The sequence below is a fragment of the Camelus dromedarius genome, chromosome 6 (assembly GCF_036321535.1).
Source record: "Camelus dromedarius isolate mCamDro1 chromosome 6, mCamDro1.pat, whole genome shotgun sequence".
Lineage (NCBI taxonomy): Eukaryota > Metazoa > Chordata > Mammalia > Artiodactyla > Camelidae > Camelus > Camelus dromedarius.
Window position 1 is genome coordinate 7,692,994 of NC_087441.1, and position 14,944 is coordinate 7,707,937.

Consider the following 14,944-nt stretch of genomic DNA (forward strand, 5'->3'; position numbering starts at 1 on the left):
AAAGAAAGAAAAATACTATATGAGATCGCTCATATGTGGAATCTTAAAAAGAAGAAGAAGAACATAAATATAAAAGAGAAACAGACTCATAGACATAGAATACAAACTTGTGGTTGCCAAGGGGGAGGGGCATGGGAAGGGACAGAATGGGATTTCAAAATTTGTAGACATTGACAGGCATATGCAGAGTAGATAAACAAGATTATACTGTATAGCACAGGGAAATATATACAAGATCTTGTGGTAGCTCACAGTGAAAAAAAATGTGACAATGAATATATGTATGTTCATGTATAACTGAAAAATTGTGCTCTACACTGGAATTTGACACAACATTGTAAAATGACTATAACTCAATAAAAAAAAGTTAAAAAAAAATCAGCAAGCTAAAAATAGAAGAAAACTCCCTTAAGTTGATAAGGGATCTCTACCAGAAATCTACTATAATCACACTTGAGAGTGAAACATTAGCAGCATTCCTATTAAAGTCAAACAAGGTAAGGGTAACCACTGTTCAATGTCGTCAGTAATAACGCAAATGAAATCCAGCTACAAAACAAAGTATGCGGCAAGGATGAACTTTCCTAATACCCATTTTCCCCTTCTTCCGTTGTAATAAAACTTTGAGCCAGGCACATGACCATCCAGAAAAAAGTCTCATTCCCCAGACTTTCTTGTAGCTAAACCAGTGGCCATGTGACTAAGTCTGGCCAATAGCATGAAAGAGGAAGTGTCATGTGATATCTTCTGGGAACTTTCCTTAAGGGTTAGTCATTGTGTGCCCTTCTCCCATCTCCCCTGTCTTCTACCTGCTGTCTGGAAGTGGCTGCTGCCATCTCAGACCTAAGAATGAGGCCAAACCCTAGGGATGGTGAGTGGTGAGCTTCGAGGCCTCTGGACCCCAGAGGACTTCCCAGAACAGAGCTGCCATAACAGCCAAGGACCCTCTCTGGGCATTTTATGAAAGAGAAAGAAACATTCTTCTTGTTTTGATCACTGTTATCTGAGATCTCTGTTACTCATTGTTGAAACCAACCCTAACTGCTATGAGGAATAAATGTTTATTGAAATAGTCCCACTCATTTATTTGGACCTTGTCTATGGCTGCTTTCATGCTACAGTGGCAGGGTTGAGCAGTGGCACAAAACCAAAAACATTTACTATCTGGCCCTTTACAGAAAAAGTTTGTCAATTCCTGATTTAGAAAGTCCAGAGAAGCAACTGAACCAAAAGCTGAACAAATAGAAATGGCCCTAATTCTACTGGATGGGAGATAAAATTGAGTTGTTATATCTGTTCTGTCCACAGCACCTGGAAGGGTAATTGATCTAAGTAAATAAAGAGTTCCAGTCTCAAAAATCAACTAGGACCCTGAGTCCTACTCAGTGTAAGCTTTACGTAAGCTATCCTGTAGTTATTAAAATTAAAACTGTGGTGTTTATCCAGGGCAATGGTATTATCTGTGCAAAAGGCAAAGGAGTGATTTGGAGTCAGAAGTCCTGGGTGTCTGCCTCAGCGCAACTATGTATTAGCTCTTAGATTTTAGTAAAGTCCTTGCATCCTTGGTTTCCTCATGAGAATGTCTCCTCGACGGACAGGTTGGGGCTGGGATTAAATGAGATAATATGTGCAAAGCCCACCTTACAAACTCACTTTGGACAAAGGCTGATTCTTTCATAGCGTTTATATACGAGATTGTTAGGAGTTTATGGTATCATGTTTCAAAGTTGGTTTACAGGAAAACCAGCAGTGATTTCAAGCATGTTCACAGACTCCATAGATCTCAAGGTTTGAACAATAACATTCTAGCCAGAAAACAACTAAATTCCAGGCAGACTTAAAGTTCAAGGCTGAAATGATAAGAAGATAGAAAAGATGTGAGGCAAAGGGAGGAAAGAATGTGAGGGAGAAGTAGTCAAAAGAGGGCACAAGTAAGAGAAAGGCCAGGGAGAAAGCCAGCCTTCCCAAGCAGAAGATGGGGACAGGGAACACCCGATGGTTTGGCAGGAAGAAGTTGCACAAGCAGATGGAGAGCCTGGTATCTGGAATGCTGAATTTCAGAAACTTTAGCACCTACTACTGTGATCAGTATTGCTTTTGCTTGTCAACAAAGTGGCAAATATCTCACGAATAATGATGAATTCAAATACTCATAGATTTTAAAAATATATAAAGTCTGATACAATGTTTTTATCTCCAGTAAGCTCCAATGAAGGTAAAGATTTTGTGTATTCCCTAACATGTCAATATTTACTCTATTTCCTGACGCATAACAGGCACGTATCAAAAATCGACTGAACAGAGGAAAGTAGACCTTAGCAAAACTTCGCAGAGCTTTGGCCCGACCTGGTTGCTCCTGTTACTGCTGTCCCGTCTTTGACAAATCACAGAAGAGCTGATGCCGAAGTTGCGTGGCTGGTGCGAGTGTTAGAACCAGGAGCCAGACACTGTGTTCCCTATCATGTTACTTAACTGCGGTGTGTGTGACCAGGGGCCAAGCAGAGCCCTGCATCAATAATGTGAATACAGCTTTTCCTTTCTTCGGATGACTTTGAACTCTTCCAAAGATCACAGTGTACTCACAGATTAATCAGAATTATTGTTAATACTAAATTTTTTTGTCATCTGAAATTTTATTTACATTTTCTTCGTTAAATTGTTTTTATTCCCATTTTTCCTCCTGTAAATTGAAGGGCAAAAAGACAAAGGAAAAGCAGGCAGTGGGATGTTAGAGCTACTCCATACCTGGCAACAAACCCAAATTTGCCTTTCATGAAAATGTGAGGCATTTATGGAGAAGATAATAAAGGATACTCCACCAAAATATGTCTGACCAAAATTTGCCCTTACCCTGTTTGTTTTTGTTTTTAACTATTCTCTCTTCACCTTCCGCAACCCTTGAGGAATTTCTGTACTGGATTCTTAAGTTTTAAGTGAGTCTTTGCAAATTTGAAATCTCTGAGAGTGTTACGGTTTTAAGTGTCCATATCACATGTCTTCTTTCTACCAGAACCCTGGTTTTGTCCAGGTTTCTACTCCTCCCACTCAGCCCGCACTTCGAAGAGGAAGCTGGACCACCCTCACTTTGATTGGGGTGGACTTGATTGATCTAAAGATATTCTCTCCTTTTTGCGATTGACTGGCCCTGGAACAGACACGTAGACATGTGACTCCATTCTGGTTAATGAGATGCCAGGTGAGGCATCTGGTTAAAGATGTCTTAACATCTAGATGTCTCTAGATGCTTTACCAGAAGTTTCTGGGAAATACCAAACTGCTCCATAGGAGTATTCCCATAAGCAAAGTCATGTCATGGAAAACAACCCTTTCTAAATCTGAATTCAGAATCCAAATCACGTTAGGGAACAAACTACCAAAAGGGTCAGTTAGCAAATATAAATAGGAATATTTTCATGTCAAGAACTGGAGACAATAAAACAATCTGAAGAGCATCTAAATATATTTAAAATATAAGGGAAGAGTGTGGAGGGAAAAGATAGAATAACCTCTCCCCAAAAACTCAAACAGAAATTATACAGATTAAGCAAAAAGCATGGCAGTGTAGTCTCGAAAGGTGGGCTTAATAGAAAGTTGCATGCAGTTGAAGAGAAGACCAGTGAATTAGAATATGGGACTAAGGAAATCCCTTAGAACGGGGTTCAGAAAGATGAACTGTGAAGTGCAAGGGACACAAGGGCACAAGGAGAGCGCCTAACCCATCTAATCAGGGCTCTCAGGAAGATAAAGGAGAAAGATGGAGAGGCAGTGGTCAAGAGATAATGTCTGAGATTCTTTCCAGAAGAAAGGAAAAACACGAGTCTTCAAATTGTGTAAGTGGACTGAATTTAGGGCAATGTTATTAAACACTAGACCCATAGTAGTAAAACTACAGAGTATCAAAGGTAAAGAGAAAGAGAAAACTCTGAACATTATCTTAAAGGAAAACAAAACAGATGAGCTACAGGGAGTAATAATTAAACTGACAATGAACTTCTGATAATAGATGCCAGGGACTATGAATAGTATCTTTTAAATACTCAGGGGAAAGCAGCTGTCATCACAGAAACCTAAATTTTAGCTAAATTATCATTCAGAATTAAAAGATAAATAAAGACAATTTCAGACATACAACTAAGAGTTGAGCACCCACAGAGTCTTGCTGACAAAAATTACTGAAAGGCACACTTCAGCAAGAAGGATAGTGAATCCAAAAGGAAAGATGAAGAGCCAAAAGACAGTGGTGGCCAGAGAAATCAGTAAAATGTGCTGCTGAGTCTAAACAGTTATGACTGGTACAGATAATGCTAATAGCTAACCGAGTACATGGAACTAAAATCAGGATGGAGCTGATCTAATAGTTGACAATACCATAAAAGATGGAAGAGAAGTTCAGAAGTTCAACCATTCTTAACTTGTTCAAGAAGAGACTAGTAATATAAACCACCTCTCGATTTTGTTAGGAAAATGTAAGGTCAAGTTATGCATGTTAACTTTAATTTCAAAAATACTAATGGATGACTTCTAAAATGATTAAAGCAGAGGGCATGCTTTCCAAACAAGTAGACAAGGAAATGAGGAGGTAAAAGAAAAATTGATTGATTCAACAGGAGCCCAGAAGGGAGGGGAAAAAGAAACAAAGCTAAAAGATGCAGACAAGAGACAGGTGATTGCTCCTCTCATCCAGTCACAGTCCACCCAAATATCATGTTGCCTAAAAACTAAATTGTAAGTTGATTTCCAACAATACTGTTCAAAGTCTTAAAGTGGAGGAGGAAAGGGAAGAAGAAATAGGTTAACACATGCACACACTCATACGCACACACAGAGTATGGGCAAAAATATACAGAGCTTCCACGGTCCTCTGCTCTCTAACCGGCTGATTTGTGTGACTTCCTTCCTCCACAACTCATTCTGTGCTTCCTTTGTCCCCAGCCGAGGCTTCAGCTTGTTGAAGTTCTCTATCTGATGCGGTCACTCAACCCTTCATTCTCAAGAGGTCTGAATCTTCAGTGGCCCTCCCTTTTTTTCCAAGTTGCTCTAGTTTTCCACTGGACGTGGAAGTACTAAGGGACAACTCAGAGAATCCGCTGGGTTCCAGAGGTAGCCCGCCTGGCCCCCGTTGTGTTGGACAACCAGCTTTCCTCCTGGTGACTGGATGATCCACCCCCCACGGCAGAAGGAATGGCAGGGAAAAGCACCCCTCTCCTTTCCTCTCACACTGCTCCACACAATACTTCTGGCTTCAGACGTGTGGGTATTTTTCCCACACACCAGACAACTCTGTGACACCGGCTGGGTACCTACAATTCAGTCCAATTCTGACACTAACTGGAGTTAGTGCTGACTCCACAGATTAAGGGCTCAGTCCTACAAGGCTGCCCCCACTTCAGATGCCAATCGCAAGGCCCAGGTTGTCACCTGTGCTATAAATCGGATTCCAACAACCCCCTTTCAGCTCACAGGACTCAGCGAAACACTTACATTCACCGGCTTATTACTTAGAAAAGGAAATGAGAAAGGATACAGATGAGCAGCCAGATCAAGAGGTACATATGGTGACGTCCAGGAGAGCCCTGAGCACAGAAGCTCTGTCTCTGTGGAACTGGAGTGCACCATCCTCCCAGCTTGTAAGTATGGTCCCCAACCTGTAAACTATCCAGACCCCATATTTTTGAGATTTTTGTGGCGTCTTCATCACATAGCATGATCAATCATTAACTCAGTCTCTCTACCCCTCCCCATCCCAGAGGGTGAGGGGTGAGCCTGAAAGGTCCATGTTTCTAATCATGGCTTGGTCTTCCCAGGGACCAGCCTCCATCCTGAAGCTATCCAGGAGTCCGCCAAGAGTTGCTTCATTAGAACAAAAGGCACTCCTATCACCCAGGAAATTCCAGGAACTCTGTGTCAGGAGCCAGGATCAAAGACCAAAAATTAAAATAAAATATTCTCCTAAGTTCTCTTATCACTTAGGACATTACAAAGATTTCAGGAGCTCTTTGTCTGGAATGGGGGACAGAGACCAAGATGTGTATTTTCTACTGTTTCACAGGTAATCCCCCTTCTTTTTCTTTTGGTTCTGGGGCACATGGAGCCCCAGCTAGTCAGATGGCAGCCTCAACTGCCAATTCAATGGAACCACTGTTGGGTGCCCTGGGGAAGCATTCCTTCCTTGTAAGACAAAAGCTCCTAGAAGACCTTAAATTTGAGACAACAGGAAGAAGCAAAAATTCTAGATGTGTGTTATCAAATGTAACGGTGAGATGCCTGAGCCATGAGCACCAGCTAAGACAGGACCAGCAGTACTTGATGAAAGCCAGTGGACTAGCACCGTCACAGCCATTCACTGGGGAAGGTGAATCCAGTTCATTTTTACCTATTTTCCTCGCCGGCTCCATAGGCATTCCCTGAGTCATTTAAAATCAGCCTCGCCTAGTGAAAGCTTCCAAATAATCCACCTTTTAAATTATACCTCTCTAGTCTGAGGGACTGCTAGCCTTGGCCTCTCTGAATTTCTTAACCTTTCCCAAGACAGCACAGCCATCCAGCTGCCATCTTGTCTTGGCAGAGAGAAGACACCCCCACTGGACAGGCCCCTACTCCTGGGGATAAAGAACAGCGATCCAGTACTTTCCAGGAGTCTGTGAAAGCAGCCCTCCTGATGCTCTGAGCTGCTTGTCATTGAAGATGCATCATATTGAGTCAAGTCTCCGTGATTTCATAACCCTCGCGGAGTGAAGCAAGACGTCGGGCACCTCAGAGAGCTCCACCACACCGCACATCACGCGCATGTCACAGGCCCGACTCCGCGCCTCCCGCTGCTCTAGCCCCTCGTGCTTCTCCCATTTGCTCCATGGACGAATGAGCACGTCTGACATGTAGCTACAAACAAGAAGACAGTTTCCCATGTCACTTCTGGCTCCCACGTCACTACTTGGTTTATTTTTGGTTTTGTTTTTCAGGGGTTTTTTTTTGGGGGGGGGAGTGGTAATTAGATTTATTTATTTATTTTTAATGGAGGTACTGGGGATTGAACCCAGGACCTCATACATGCTAGGCATGCACCCTGCCACTGAGTTGTGCCGTCCCCCTCCCACGTCACTACTTTGTAATCACATTTCACAGCTTATGTTTTCATCTCTGTCTTGGCAAAAATAAAAACAAAACAAAAGCCAAGAGCTGATTCAAGTGGATAAACACTCACCTCATCTCCCAGGAGAAAAACCATTAACCATTTCTTGATTTTCTTTTCCCTTTGCCTGAACAAAAAACATAACATCTTGCTGGGTTGAAGTATCCTTTTGTCCTGCTATTACCTGAGTTTGAAGAAAAGGGAGAAATCACTTATTTGGCTTATAGTTTGCACAGCCACCTAGAGGCAAGCCAAAATAACGCAAAGTGACCCAGACTGCGGCCCCCTTGAGAAGGTCATGAAGGGAGTGAGAAAACGCGCTGGTATCGGCAGGGGCTGGAAGGGCGAAGAGAGAGCAACCATTGAGTATTGACAGCCTGTCTTCTAAAATTTCTAATTGTCAAAGGATAAGGCTGTCCCTGGAGTTTGCGTTGAGAAACACGCAGTGTCTCTTATTGCTCTTGACGGCCATGCAGTGAGGGAGAGATGTGTTTCTTGCGAAGATCGGGCCAAAACAACGAAAACTTGCTGGGGGAGAAGGCGCTGAAGACAGTGGTTATAGCGGGTCAGGTCTGGTCCTTAATGTGCTCCAGTTCTCACAAAAAGAGGTTTTGGAAGAAGACTTAGGTGTCTGTTTACTTCCAAAAGTCAGTCTTTGAACTCACGGTGAGGGGGACATCTTTAAGGAGAATGAATTTACACAATGATAAGAAGCATCAAAAATGCATGGCAGCATCTTCATTGGTGCCTACACTGAGGATACCACCAGCCTCCTGCCCTAAATCTCGGTGTCCCAATAACCTGAGGGGCCCTGCTGAAGATGTGAGAGAGGAGAACTAAATGCAACCAGAGTTCTTGTTTATTATTTCAAGCAGAAAATTGTTGCTGCAAATATACATATTTTGGACTGGCAGGTCAGCCTGCCCTGCAGAGTAACTGGACTTTGTCCAGATGGCCAGCACAATGCCTTTTGTTAATCTTTGGAAAAATGAGAGAATTATCACACTGATTGGTCCCTTCCCCCTCTTCTGCCATCAACCTCTCCCTCCCCACCAACTAGGGGTCCTCCTGATGCCCTGGCATCCTCACAGTTTGCTGTTATGTGTTAGAGCTGCCATGTGCTTCAGGGATGGTTGAAATGTTTGGAAAACATCCTGAGGTTAATGATATTTATGGGTCCCTTGTTTTGCGCTCGCTGTTTATTCAATTCTTCTTATTCAGTTCAGATCTACTCATCAAGATAAAGTGACCCTTCTCCTAAATCAGGGGACGATGGGGACCACCCCCCTACCCTTGGCTCTCAACTTCATCACTCCCTGCCAAAGCCACGGTTGTTTTCTGCCCACAATTCTCCTGGTAAATTGAAGTTAGGAGCTTCATAGAAAAAAAAGAGCTTGATGAGAGTCCAAAAGTCTAGAAATAGCTTGCTTTTAGGGTGAATGTTTCCTGTGTGTTCAGAATTTGTTTGTCCCCTGCCTTACAACAATTAAGTTATGGTACACCGTGGTGGCCGCTAAGATTGAAAGGGAGACTTTCAAGTTTGTTCTTGTCAAGAAGGAATGTTTCAACACATGTATGTACTCATGAGACTTTATTCATCCTTCAAAGTGCCCACTAAATTCCGATTCTTCCGTAATTCTTTTCATCATTAAGTGCCTGCTATCTGCCCAGCCTTATGCTTCTCTTCTTGATCTATCATAGGGTGCCTTTCATTTATACCTACAGCAAAGCTGGGCTGCTCCTAAAATGAGGCGGGAGGAAACGTCCTTTTGCTGACTTTGGATACTTTCAACAAGAAGTAATGGAGGAGACAAAACCCCTCACCTGTTATTATTGATTTTATTATCAAAACATTTGGCCACTGGGAACGTCATCGCATAAGCAGGGGGCTGGGTGGTTCCCACTCGTCTCTACGAAAGACGCTGCGTCCCTGGTGCTGTGCCAAACCTCAGATGCACGTCCATTCCCCTCTTGGAACCAGGGACTTGGGGGAAATCTCAAGGCATCTGTGCTGGCGCGGGTGATGGTACCCAGTCAGATCCACTGATGGCTGCTTCCTCACATGCCTCGCACCTACAGATCTAGAAAAGTTTGCTGGTGCTCATTCTTTCTTCCTGGATACCATCTGGACACTGGATAGAAAGCTAAGCAAATGACAGCTACGGATAGAAAAGAAGGCAGGGGGCCAGGCCTCCAAGTGGGGGCTGCCCGGGGTCTCACGAGGCGGCTGGCTTCTCTGGGAGCATTTCCACTGTAGCGCTGGAGAGTCAAACCAAATTCTCCTTCTCTTTTATCCAGGTCTTCTGAGAGCTACAGAGTCAAGCAGAAGCTGCCTGTCTCTGACTTAGGGGTAGTCTCCTGTGACCCCGAGGAGGCACGGGACAAGGACGAGGATGGTGATCTTGCCGTCAGTCGAGGAAGCGCCGTCCTCTTCATCGTGGCCTCCGACCCTTGTGTCACCGAGTTTCCGTGAGTGCCGCCAAGTCCAATGCGGGTTTGCAAGACTAAGATCCTCAGGAGGGTCCTTTCATTAACTCACTGCTCTTACAACAAACAGAATGTGAAAATGTCTCCCCCAGAATCAACAAGGGGGGGGGGTCCTGCATTATGACTAGCAGAAGGCTACCTCAGAGTCATTTCCCGCATTTCATCCAGATTAGTTATTTTTAAAGAAATACAAGAAGTAGGTTGTGAGCAAAGATAAGAGAGGAAGAGAAACAGCTGAATTTGGGGTAATTCACTACCGATCCCAGGACCGGGGCTACCTGTTTGCTAGTTTTATTTCCCTGTAAAGGGTTTATTGCACAACCAATGGTACTTCTTTTCTTGAAAGCACATTTGTGAGCTTGTAACCCCGGGAGCTGGTGTATCACTGAGGAAGTCTGGCTCAGGAGCGAGGCTCTCCTGAGAGGATTCCGAGCACGCGCAGGCTCCTGGGAACAGCAGGGCTGATGGGGGTGTTGATTTCTTTGTTACGCATCGCGCCCTGGAGGGCGCTTTACGGATCACAGATTCTAATCTGTGTAAACGTGCTGTGGGATGCTGACACCAACTGGAGCACTTACACTTACACTTACTCCTTCTTTGCTTTGGGAGTGGTTGTCCTTGTGAGCTCTGTCAAAGGGACGGAAGCCTCAGAAAGGGCACGCCTTGTTCCTTCCACGTGGGCAGGAAGGTCATGTCCACTGTGTCTTCCACATTCTTTGCCCCGTTGACCTACCCAGCCCACGCGCAGTGCGGGGTGTCCTTCCATCCACACCTCATGCAGAGCCAGCTAGCTCCAACCCGCAACTCACTGTTGGCCCAGAGCCTGGGTATAAGAGCCCTCAAAAGATGTGTGTCGAAGCAAACTGAATCTCCCTGCTCTTTCCTGGCAGGTCCTCTGATGCCTTCTTCACCTGCCCTCGCCACCCGCACTCACCTGTGCTCTCGGAGGGCCGGCCAGCAGGAGCCATGTGGCTTAGAGACCCTCGTGAGCAGCGCTCCTGCATTGCCTCCCACATCGGGTACTTGAGGTCTGAGGGTCACCCTGTGTGTACGCCGTAGCCGGTAACAGAGATTCTGACTAAGGAATTCCAGATACCCCGGGAGACAACTTGTGTCTGGGACCCTCTCGGTGCGTGTCATCAGCCTAGTCCTTCCTGTCCGGACGGTCCACACTGACTCAGGCTCTCCCTGCTGAGAAGCCCTGAGGGGACTTGGGCATGGCCTAGAATCTGAAGCCAAGGAGACCTACATCAGACACCCAGACCTGCCTTTCCTTGTCTGTTTCCCATGGGCCAGTTCCCCCACACCTCCCTGCCTCCGTTTCCTCACCTGGCAGGGAAATGGCTGTATCGGCTGCACAAAATGTTGAGGAGGGATAAAGGAGTTGCTGGCACACATAGACCTGTGGATTGAGAAACAAGGCAGCTTACGTGAAATTCCGAGCACTTAGCAGGTCCGTGGTACAAATGCCGGTTGCCAGTTGTTTTTTCTTGGTGGGGAGAATCCAGGTCAGCAAAGCTGGGCTTCATCGCCAAGGTGACTGACAAGATTAGAATTGTCCCTCAGAGTTTCTGATCTCAGTCCCTCGGGGTGACTTTGGGAACTTTCCAGCAACCTCTCCACTTGCTTCGGCTTGTTCTGGCAGACCACTTCGTGGCAAAGTGTGGAAAACAGTCTTGTGGTGTAGAGCAGATACACACGCCTGCAGAGGGGCCAAGGGGAGGGTTCAGTCTACACCTGAGGAGTTTGGAGGCACACGTAAGGGCTGAGATGTCACTGGGCATCACTGCAAGGAAACTGGGTCCTGCCAGGTTTGTAGCTGCCGACTTGGGACCTGGGCAGGAATGGCGGGTATCATGTCGCCTTCCTTTGCTTGCTACAGTGTTCTAGAAAATCAGTTTCTAGTTTATCCTTGCAGTAGACAACTGTGGTCCTCTGAACTTTATAGGATCAACTCACATATATAAGGTAGGAGCCAAAATTAACGTTTGTGACACACTCCCCGGGGAGGAGTCTCAGAGTAACACTGACAGTAGCAGCCAGCAGTTCCGTGGTGCGTCCCACGTGCCCCACGCTATTCTAAGCGCTTCACACACAATCAATCATCCACTTCCCTTCTGTCACAGATGCCCTAGTCTCACGTGAGGTAAGAGTCTTTCATTCGAACTGAGTGTCACAATCGGATTTTTAGAGCTTCCTCTAAGTCATACAAAAAATTGTTTCTTTTACTAATATTGGAAGCCCCACCCCGTCCACTATCAGGTGACCAAGAGATGCCTTGTGTCACACTGGACTAGGCTGTGGTGCCTGTGGATGGCTGTGCCCTTGACTAGTTCCTGCAGTGTCCTCACTGGGATGTCATAAAATCTTATTCTGTTCTTTTTGATTCGCCCAGATGAATTCCATCTACATTATCCGTATGGGCCAACCAGCATAAACAGTGCTTCTTTTCATAAAAAGGAACTTTGGAGTACCATGTCATTACGAGAATTAAATGAAGAAATGTGTGTAAACCTCCTAGCATGGAGCCTGCTGCACATGGTGCTCAACAAAAGTCAGATTTTTCACACCAGTAAAATGGAAGGACATTCCAGCCAAAGGAAACAGCATATGCAAAGGCTTGAGCGAAAGGCTGGGTGAACTGAGAACTCCAAGAGTATATTGATCAGCTCAGGCTGCATAACAAAGTACCACAGTCTGGGGGGTTCAAACAACAGAGATTTATTCTCTCGCACATCTAGAGGCTTGAAGTCCAAGATCGAGGTGTCGGCAGGGTGGTTCCTTCTGAGGACTGAGGGAAGAGCTGTTCCAGGTCTCTCTCCTCGGTCTGTAGATGGCCCTCTTCCCCCAGTGTCCTCACAGCCCCTTCCCTCTGTGCACATCTCTGTGTCTAGATTTCCCCTTGTTTATGAGATCACCAGGCATATTGGATTAGGGTCCATCCGAATGACCTCATTTTAACTTGATTATCCCTGTAAATATACTGTCTTCAACAAAGGCCACAATCTGAGGTCCTGGGGATGAGGACACCAACATACAAGTTTGAGGGGGGTGGGGGAGGGGGAGCAATTCAACCTGTAACCAAGAGGCTGGTCACTGGATTGGAATGGGAGAGCTGGCGGGGGAGGGGAGGCCAGAAAACAGAAAAGACAAGATGGTCCTGAGGAGCTAGCGGGGGGCAGGTCCTCAAGGGCGTTAAATGGTAGTCCCTGAACATCAGCATGTCATCAGTCCTGGGCCAAGGAAATTCAAAGGCAGATAAGGTGTGGCCTCTGACCTTAAGGAGCCACAGGTCTGGTGAAGACAGAGCTTGGGTAGAGATCATCTAAGCAGTGGGCCAAGTGTGCCAGCGATAAAGGAGGGGGCACAGAGGAAGCCCCTCCCCCAGCGCTGCCTGGCATGGACCAGAGAGGTTGGGTGGGGACCCCCCAAAGTCCTGAGGCAACAGAGAGACCTCAGGGCTGGGCGGGACTGGGCTGGTCCTCTCCATGGAGGGGAGGGCGGCCACCGCGGCCAGGCCTTCCTCCGAGTCGTGCCCGGCTCTCAGGAGCGTGAACTGCTCTGTGCTCCCGCCCCGCTCACGGCGCCAGCTCTGCGGAAGGCGTCCCCAGACACCGGGAGGGGAGTGAGGCCAGATCTGGTAGGAGATGGCAGACGTGGAGGTGAGAAGTGAAAAATGGAGTCAGAATCGATGCGTCTCAGGAAATCAGCTGGGATGTCAGGTGGGTCCAGAGAAAGGCAGGATCTTGCTTCCCTGAGGCTGTAGTAACAAATCGCCACAAACTTGGTGTCTTGAAACAGCTGGCATTTATCCTATCAGAGTTCTGGAGGCCAGAAGTCCAGGACTGCGGGTCGCAGGGTTGATTCACCTCTACAGGCTCAGAGGAGGGCCTGTTACAGCTGCTCTGCTGACTGCTGGTGACCCTGGCCGTCCTTGGTGCTCCTGGCTGTGGAGGCATCGCTTCAGCCTCTGCCTCCATCCTCACATGGCCTCCCTTCCATGTCTCTGTGTGGCTCACACCTCTGACGAGGATACCCTTCACTGGACTCAGGCTCCCCCTCCAATCTGGGGTGATCTCATTTCAAAATCCTTACGTCAAATACGTTTGCAAAGACTATTTCCAAATGAGGGCACCTTCACAGGTAACGGGGGCTAGGACTTGGACATATTTGGGGTGGGGGGGGCACAGTTCAACCCACTACAGGCAGTTAACCAAGTTGGGAGAAACCGGATTTGGGGTAGGGGAGCTGGCGGCGTCTGAGCTGGGCCTTGCAGGGAGAGGCAGGTGGAAGCTTAGAGAGGAGGGGGAAGGGCATTGCAAGAAAGGGACAAGAGGAGGAAGGCTCAGAGGCACAAAAGCACCGTCCCATACAGAAGAGCACCATGTCAGAGGAGGGGTGGGCTGGATTTGGCATCTGACTGTCTCTTCCTCGCTGTTCCGTTAAGTTCCCTCTGTCACGACCACTGCCAGTGTCACGACCCAGCACTGAGTTCAACCACGTGACAGAAATGTTGAGCAAGGAATACCCACCTCATTCCCACAGAGTGATTCCAGCTTGGCCCAGCCCAGAGTTGCTTTGCTCCAATTCCTTTACAAACATTAGGGCTCAGTCAAAAGTATCCACAGAAACCAGGGTGACCCAGAAAATAAGCATCTCCTGCACCTCGACTTTACTAGGGACTCTGAGAGTGAAAAGGTGTCATTTTTGTTATGAAAATAAACCCTGGTGCCTGAAGGAGAAGCCTACAAAAGTTCCATGAGCTTTTAAGGAGAAAGAGAGTAGTAACCCCCACCTGGTAATTGTGATAAGGTGCTTATCAGGGAGTCTGTAAAATGCGTACCGGTAGGAAGCCTACAGGAGGAGCCTGGGATGGGAGGAAAGCAACGACCAGAGGGGCCTGGAAGACTGTCTTGGACTCTCATTTGTCCATGAGTCTGTTCCCTAGAAAGGTCTTAGGAACACTGGCCCGATAAGGGGCAGAGTGTGGTGCCAGGTGGAAGGGCACCGCGTGACCGCGTCATGAACGGGCTTAGCTGTCAGCCTGAGGGATTGCTGCTTTATCCTCCAGCAAAGGGGAAGCTGTTGCCTTAAAAATCAGTGAGGTTGACATTTTGTGCCAGGTTCAAGCAAAGCAAAAGGTTAGCAATTACGTGATGCGTGCAGGCAGTGTCAGTAATGGTCACAGCACATGCCCCTCGTTCATCTCGGTTAAGGGTTGTTCAGGACTAGGCAGAACACAGGACTATCTAACTACCTGGAGACATAACCAGAGATAGGGCTGGTACAGTCTTTAGAAAGCTGTGTTTGCGAGAGGAGCCAGCAGTC

General features: G+C 46.6%; 1 long non-coding RNA gene across 1 annotated transcript; it reads right to left on the reverse strand.

The window, feature by feature from the left end:
• Window positions 1-6,715: 6,715 nt before the first annotated feature.
• LOC135321471 (uncharacterized) lies at window positions 6,716-11,930 on the reverse strand. Its single transcript, XR_010381200.1, has 3 exons — window positions 11,047-11,930; window positions 7,202-7,313; window positions 6,716-6,879 (listed from the first exon to the last, which is right to left on the reverse strand). It is a non-coding gene; the product is annotated as an uncharacterized LOC135321471 (long non-coding RNA).
• Between the last annotated feature and the right edge of the window lie 3,014 nt (window positions 11,931-14,944).